Source organism: Ailuropoda melanoleuca, chromosome 7, assembly GCF_002007445.2.
Source record: "Ailuropoda melanoleuca isolate Jingjing chromosome 7, ASM200744v2, whole genome shotgun sequence".
In the NCBI taxonomy this organism is placed as follows: Eukaryota; Metazoa; Chordata; class Mammalia; order Carnivora; family Ursidae; genus Ailuropoda; species Ailuropoda melanoleuca.
This window is the reverse complement of record NC_048224.1, coordinates 58907848-58915783: the sequence shown is the minus strand read 5'-3', so window position 1 is coordinate 58915783 and position 7936 is coordinate 58907848. Positions and strand designations below refer to the sequence as shown.

Sequence of the window (7936 nt, the reverse complement as noted above, 5' to 3'; positions counted from 1 at the left end):
GGAAGGTGACGGCGCTCCATGAGATCACCGGGGCCAGGTTGCAGGAGCTCCTGGGTCACATGCAGAATGTGGACTTCGTCTGTGTGATGGCAGCTGGTGGAAGGGGGTGACTGGGGTGACATTTTGGCAAGATCCCTGGGCTGTGAGGCTGTTGGGGTCACTCACTCTCACCAAGGCCAGGCTGGCGGGGAGCGGGAGACGAGGCCACGTGGGAGGCCAGCCTCCGAGCAGCAGGGCAGCCTGGAGGGCCCAGGTAGGAGCGAGCCGGGGCTGGCGGTGCCCGGATGGGGTTGTGGAAACTGGTCTGGTGGTGGGTGTCAGGAGTGTTCCAGGATCCAGCCGCGTCCTGGAGAGCAGCTTCCAAGCCTCCGATCCCTTCCAAAAAAAGTAAAAAAACGTACACAAGCTGGAAATGAAAAGACCTCTCTGCTGGAACAGTGGGAGCAGAGCATGGAGGGGTGGGGGGTGCTAGTGTGTGTGTTTGGGGGGCTAGACTGGAGACTGGGGGGGTAGGGGTTTTCGTCCTGGCACTCCCAAATCTTTCCGTCCCTCCCTCCTTCCAGCTCCCCCTGCCCCCTCCACCCCAGTCATACAAGTCATTGACATCAGAGATCGAGACCAGAGTGTCCGCTGTGAGCTCTGGGCCTCGGACTCTGCCCTGAGGGAGCCCTTTCCTGTGGCCCCCAGCTCTCCTGCCCTGGGAGCCCTGGGACTTTTGGCTACCCCCACGGAGAGGCTTGCTGCTCTTACCATCATAATGCCCGCCTGTGTGTCTGGGGGTGAGCTGCCGTCCAGCCCTGCCTTTCCGGGGTCCATCAGCACCCACGGACACAGGGAGACTAGCTCCCGGCCTCAGAGAGGTCACTAGCACCTTCACCAAGGGGGTGTCCCCACGGGCATCTAGGGTGGGACCTCAGATGACAGCCCATGGCTCCTGGGGGACTTCTTCTGCCCTGGGAGGGGCCTTCTGTCTGCGTCTCGGGGTGGGTCCTGGCGAGGGGACAGGGCGGGGGGGCCCTCTGGGCAGGCACGTGGGCATGGGCCTCACCTGGCAGCTCCCACGCGCTGGTCACTGTGCACGCCTGGCCTTGGTGGACCCAGGACAGTGACGGCCACGTCCGAGGTGCACTCAGAAGGCTCTGGTGGACGCGTCCTTGCAGACTCGACATCAAGCCCACACTGCAGATGTCCCCGAGGGCCTCTGATGAGATCCGATTGTGGAAGTCGAAAATGGCTCTTCAGGAACGGTTCTGAGCCTGGCCCTCAGTTCCGAGTTAAGAGGCAGACCGGCAAAAGCAGGACGGTCGAGCCTCTCGGGTGAAATTTCCCCGCCGGCATTTCTGTCCAGTTCCGGTGGTTTTCCCAGGCTGCGTTCCTGCAATAAGAGGACGCGGGTGCCACCAAGCGGCCGTCCCAGGGACGTCAACGCCCCGCGCTGTGCGGGACCCCGCGGCGCTTCTCCTGGGCAGCCAAGTTCTGCATTTGAATGACATCTTTAGGATTCAAAGTGAGAAACCCCGCGAGAACTGCTTGTTTGCCGAGGGGCCACTGAGGCCCGGGAAGGGGCGGCCCCTGGCTTGCGCCGCGTAGAAGCTGTCGCGCCGGAGGCACGGAAAAGACTGCTAGTTTTTTAGAGATAGGCACGGGCCACGGAAAGTACCACCGCAGGGCTGTCTGTGGAGTGCGGGTCGTGGGGGGACCGGTGTCCTGGAGCGCAGCAGGGTTCTGCCGGCAGGGCTCCCCACCAGCCCCAGGCCAGGCAGCTCAGCTGCGCAATTTCTATGGAGCAGTTTGGGTGATTAGGTGGGAGGTGGACGGGAGCGGGGTCTCCGGGGTGCCGTGGCTAGCGGAGCAGGGCTGGGTGTGGAGAAGTGAGGCTCCTTCTATGACGCAAGCGAGGCAAGGAGAGGCCGCTGTTTGCGGGAGCCTTGTCTGGGCTTGTACACGAATTGGGAAGGCTTAGGTTTTAGGGGTACCCTAGTCCAGATGACTCCATGGCAGTTGGGTGTATTTGTGGGGGTTTACTTCTGGGTTCTTTACTCTGTCCCACTGATCCGTGTGTCTTTGCCCCTACAAATACCAGTCTTGATTCTTTTGGCTATATAATAAGATTTAAATTTGGTAGACTGTTTCCCCCTGTTTTATTATTTTTTTCAAAATTAGATTAGCTATTCTAGTACCTCTGTCTTTCCATGTAAATCTTAGAAAAATCTTATCTATGTCTACAAAAACCCTGATGGGATTTTGGTAGGAATTGCATTAAAGCTGTATACCAACGGGGGGGCGGGGGGGGAACAGACAGACATCTTTTACTCTGCTGAGTCTCAGGTCATGAACACAGTCAGGCTGTTTGTTTAGAGTTTCCTTGATTTCTTTCATCAGCATTGCATCATCTTCAGCATACAGATCCGGTGTACGTCTCATTAGATTTACATCACAGTGTTCCACTTTTTTCAGGCGTGAGTAGACCTCGTATTGTATTTTTAATTTCAGTGTCCACACGTCCATTGCTCGTATGTAGAAATGTAATTGATTTTTGTATGTTTATCTTATATCCTGCCACCTTGCTGAACTCATTAATTCGAGGAGGGTTTTGTTTGTTTTTGTAGATCCTTTTAAGATTTTCTACCTAGATAATTGCGTCATCTGCAAATAGAGATACTTTTATTTCTTCCTTTTGGATTTGTATGCCTTTTATTACCTTCTCTTGCCTTATTGCCCTGGCTGGAGCTTCCTGCAGTCCGGTGAATGAGAGGATTGGGAGTGGGCCTCCTCGCCGTGTTCCTGATTATTCACCATCCAGTCATCGTTGATGAAAGCAATCATCATTCCCCATTAAGGATAGTGTTAATTCTTTATTTTTTAAGATTTATTTATTTTAGAGCGAGAGTACAAGTGGGAGGGGCAGAGGGGGAGGGAGAAGGAGAGAATCTCCAAGCAGACTTCCCACTGAGTGCAGGGCCAGACACCTGGGGCTCGATCTCGTGAACCTGAGATCACAACTGAGCTGAAACCAGTAGTTGGACGCTCAGCTGAATGGACGACCCAGGCGCCCCTAAGAACAGTGTGAATTCTAACTTTTTTGTAGATGCCTTTATCAAGTTAACAAAGCTCCCTCTGTTCCTATTTTTCTGAGTTTTTTTTTTAAATCACAAATGGTTGCTGAATTTTGTCAAATGCTTTTTCTACTTTGATTGATATGATCATATGATTTTTCTTTGCTATCCTAACAATACAGTGGATTACACTGGTTGGTTTTCAAGTGCTGAATGAGCCCTGCATCCCTGGTATAAACCCCACTTTGTTACAGTGTATAATTATTTTTATATATTGCTGAATTCTATTTGTTAATATTTTGTTTAGGATTGTTGCATCTGAATTGATGAAACATTAGCCTGTAATTATCCTTTTTTAAAAAACTCTTTCTGTGGTTTTGGTATCAGAGAATATTAGCTTCATAAAACAAATCTGGAAATGTTCTTTCCTCTTTTATTTTCTGCAGGAGGTTGTGTGGCATTCACACGAATTCTTTGAAGATTTGGTGTAATTCTCCTGTGAAATCATCTGGGCCTGAAAATGTCTTTTTGAGGAGTTTTAAAATTAGGAATTCAATTTTCTTAATAAGTGTAGGGCTATTCAGATTATCTAGTTCACACCGGATTAGTTGTGGTAGCTTGTATTTTCCGAGGAATCGGTCCATTTCATCTAAATTGTCAAATTTATGTATATAGAGGTGTTCATGGTACTCCCTTATTATCCTTTGATGTCTGCAGGGGCTGTGGTGATGTCCCTTCTTTCATTCCCGAGTTAATAATTTGTGTCTTCTCTCTTTTTTGCCTTGTCGGTCATGCTAGACGTTTCCTTTCCAATGTTGATGCCTTTTCTTTCTTGTTACTGTCTCACTGCACTAAGACATTCGGCATGGCGTTGAACAGGAACACTGACAGAGGACAACTTTGCTTTGCTGTCAGTCTTCGGGGGAAAGCAATCAACTTCTTACTATAAAGAATGATGTTAGCTGGTTACATTGTTTGTTTGTTTTTTAAAATTATCAGTTTAAGGATGTTGCTTCCAGTCTGGGGTAGGATTGTGTTTTATTTTCGGCTTCCTTCTAGTGGACAGACAACTTCTGGCCAACAGTTGGAGAAGGGAGGTGACGTGTGTACCTGTCAGGACGGAGCATTGAATGGATGGCTTGAGGCCCTCTCGGTGTCTACATTTTCCCTCTAGTAGGGTGACCAACAACCTCCCGGGGCGGCAGATCACCTGGATTCCTGAGGCGCCACGCAGTGCATTTCCTTCTGTAAAGGAAATGGCAATAAATAGGAAGTGAATCTGGTGTTTTAAGCCGCTGAGATTTTAAGGCTGTTTGTTAATGCAACGTAAACCGGCTTGTGTTGAACGACACTCTTTTTTTTTTTTTTTTAAAGATTTTATTTATTTATTTGACAGAGATAGAGACAGCCAGCGAGAGAGGGGACACAAGCAGGGGGAGTGGGAGAGGAAGAAGCAGGCTCATAGCGGAGGAGCCCGATGTGGGGCTCGAACCCATAACGCCGGGATCACGCCCTGAGCCGAAGGCAGACGCTTAAACGCTGTGCCACCCAGGCGCCCCTGAACGACACTCTTGGTACGTGAAAAGTTTGCCTCATGACAGGGATATGGTATTTTTGAAAAATATCTTTAAAAAATCAGTTAAAGGTGCTTATGTGGGCATTTCACCCTTCATGTCTTAGCTAGTGAGTTTTTGATATGTGTCCTACTGTGGAAATCTCCTTGACTCTCTGAGTTAAGTCATGATGTATTGAATTCGTTGTTAGAGTCAACCTGCTAATAAATCATTCATATCTTTGTGTCTTTATCCCCAAAGGGGATGGCTATCCTCTTCTTCCTTCTCTTGCATCCTCCCCCTCCAGCTTCGCCATAGGACAGTCCAGCAACTTCCAGTCTATGTCTACACCCTGGACAACCGTACGAGCCGGGAACCATCTGATAGCAGTCTGGAGGTCCTCGCCCATGAGCTGAGAAGGTCTGGAACTGTCCTTTATTTTCTATAGCTATTGTTATTTTAAAATTTTCTTCTTAAATATTAAAAATATGGGTACCTGCGTGGCTCCGTCGGCTCAGGTCATGACCTCAGGGTTATGAGATCGAGCCCCGCATTGGGCTCCACACTCAGCGTGGAGTCTGCTTGCATTTCTCTCTCCCTCCCTCTCCCTCTGCCCCTCTCGCTCATGCTCACGTTCTCTCTTTCTCTAAAATAAATAAATCTTTTAAAAAACTTTAAGATAGAAATGTCATACAACCCAGCAATTCCACTTCTAAGTATTTACTTGAGGAAAATGGAAACAGTGATTTGAGACGGTATCTGCATGCCCATGTTCCCTGCAGCATCGTTGATAAAAGCCAAGACGTGGCAGCAGCCCGCGTCTTCCGCAGATGAACGATAAAGGAGACGTGGTGCGCATATATGCAATGCAATAGTGCTTACCCCCAAGAAAGACTGAAATCTTGCCATTCACGACGACACGGAGGGTCCTAGGGGATATTGTGAAATCAGAGAAGACAAACACCATTTGATTTCACTTATATGTGGAATCAAGAAACAAAACAAAGGAAAATATAAGCCACAAAGAAAAACACAGACTCAAAAATATGGAGAACAAACTGGTGGCTGCCGGTGCGGGGGGGTGCAAACTAGGTGAGGGGATGAAGAGTACGAACTTCAGTTATTGAATAATCACGAGGATGAGACGTCCAGCGCGGGGAACACAGGCAGTAGCGCTGTAATAACGGTACCGTGACCGCCAGTGACCGCACTTATGGGGTGAGCATTGGGGAGGGCACATGGTTTTCAAATCACTAGGCTGTACCCCCGAAACTAATACAGCATTGCGTGTCAACTATACCTCAATTAAAAATTAAAACAATTTTCGAAGCTTTCCTTTTAGCCCAAACTGGTAATTGATATTTTTCTAAAAATGTATCTATTCCATCTGTATTTTTAAAAGCATTAATATTATAAACTGTTATGCATCTATAACATTTATATATAATTTTTTATATATAAAAATGTGTGTATTTATTTAAAAAGACCTTCTTCTATGGCTCCGTGCCCTACATTAGTGACACTGAACGTCTGTGGAAAACAAGTCTCCTTTCCACCTCTGACTGCTTTTCCAGATCCACCGACCGGGGAAACCTCTCCCGCGTCCTGGCCCGGGCCGGGGCGGGGGCGGTGTGTTCATAGGCACGTGAAGCTGGACGCCCAGGCTTCCTGGTAGCAATTACCCTCCTGCTTCTGCAAGACGGCCTTGAGGGTCACCGGGCTGAACTTTCAGAAGAGCACAGACTTTGCCAGGTACCTTATTTACAGTTTTCTATCGTGTTGATTAGGTTAAGTCCCGTTTTTCACTTGTCCTTTGTGACCTCTGCGCGGCCCGCAGCGTTAACCCACGCGCTGCCCCGCGGCCCTGTTATCTCGTTCCTCAGGTTTAAGAGAGACCCCTATCGTGAGTGCTGATGCCCAGATGTCACGGGTGGTGGCGCCGAAGCCTGAATGCCCCCGCACCCCACCCTCCGAGCCGTGCATCCCGCACGTGTGACCAAGAAAGACCCAGGCAGACTGCTGGCTGGTTGATTTCTTTATTGCTGGAGGAGGGGCTCAGAGCAGGAGACCCCAGGCTGGGACCCGAGGACCCCGGGGCCTGGAGAAGCAGGTCCGGCAGGACCTGGGGCTCGGTCCCTCCTGATTCCTCTGACGGGGGAAGGAGGGAGCGATGTCGTCTCTGGGCCCTGAAATGGACGAGGGCTCCCCTGTGATTCCCGGGGAACCTGCTGGGCCTTCGCCAGCCCCTCCCAGCCTGGGGGTGAGGGACGGCCTCTCCGCCTCAGGCTGAGTGGTGGTCACCCCACGCCAGCCCCCCATGTTTGCCCACACCCTTGCCCACAAGAGGCCATAGGGACATCCGTGTGGGAGCTTGACCAGGAGGTGGGGAGGACATCCCAGAAAGGCCATTGGAGAGGGTGGGCCTATGGCCAGCCTGGCCCCCGTGGTCACCAGGAGGGACACCAGGTTCCTGCCATTCCCGCAGAGGGAACAGGGCCTGACGGAGGGGAGCTGGGAGTTCCCTGGGATGCTCCCACATGCGTGTGCCCAGGACATGGGGTCAGGGCTGGTACGTTACCCCAGGAGGCGGTCAGGCAGGAGGTCACCTAGACGCGGCACTGCTCTGTGGGGGGGGGGGGGGCGTGGGGGGTCGCAAGTGGCCAGGACAGTCCCGGGCCCAGAGGGGTATGACAGAGGAAGTGGGGCCGGAGGACCCCGACTCGGGGGCTCTGCACCTCCCACCCCCCATCCCGGGAGGCCTGGGGGATGGGGGCCGCTGTGGGAGGCAGCTGGGCCCAGCGCTCGTGGCCGTCTGGTGGGTGAGCCGCGTGCGGCGGGAAAGCAGGGACGTGGGGAGTGGCGGTCTCACCTTCCACCTGCGTCGGGTTGGAGAAGAGCCGGATGTGCACGGGCAGCGCCTTGAGGGCTCTGTCGAATTTCTCCATGACCTCGTTGTCGACCTTCAGCGTCCTGGCTGGGGGGGGGCAGTGGGTCAGTCCCCGGGCTCCGGGGTCCCTGTCCCCTCCGCTTCCTCCCAGGACGGCACTGGGATGAGAGGGCTCCCTGCCCCGGGCTGTCGGGTCTCCTGCACCCGCGGCTGCTGACTTACGCACCGGGGAGCCTCTGCCGCCCCAGCGCCGTGGGCCCCTCGGGAGCCGGCGAGCACCCAGTGGTACTGCTCGTGACCGTGAAATGTTACCCTACACTTGTTTTCAGGGTGCTATCGCTTAGATATCTTTATATCTGACTTGGTATTTGGTGGAATAAAAGAAACTCTGTTTGCAAAGGCTCTGAACCTGCCTGTTCCATGGAGATTGTCAAAGGAGC

The 7936-nt window shown here is 51.9% G+C and overlaps 1 long non-coding RNA gene across 1 annotated transcript; it reads left to right on the top strand.

Moving 5' to 3' along the window:
* Nucleotides 1–4579: 4579 nt before the first annotated feature.
* LOC117803054 lies at nt 4580–7201 on the top strand. The gene is made up of 4 exons (XR_004626637.1): nt 4580–4630; nt 4871–5029; nt 6184–6361; nt 6493–7201. It is a non-coding gene; the product is annotated as an uncharacterized LOC117803054 (long non-coding RNA).
* Nucleotides 7202–7936: the final 735 nt, after the last annotated feature.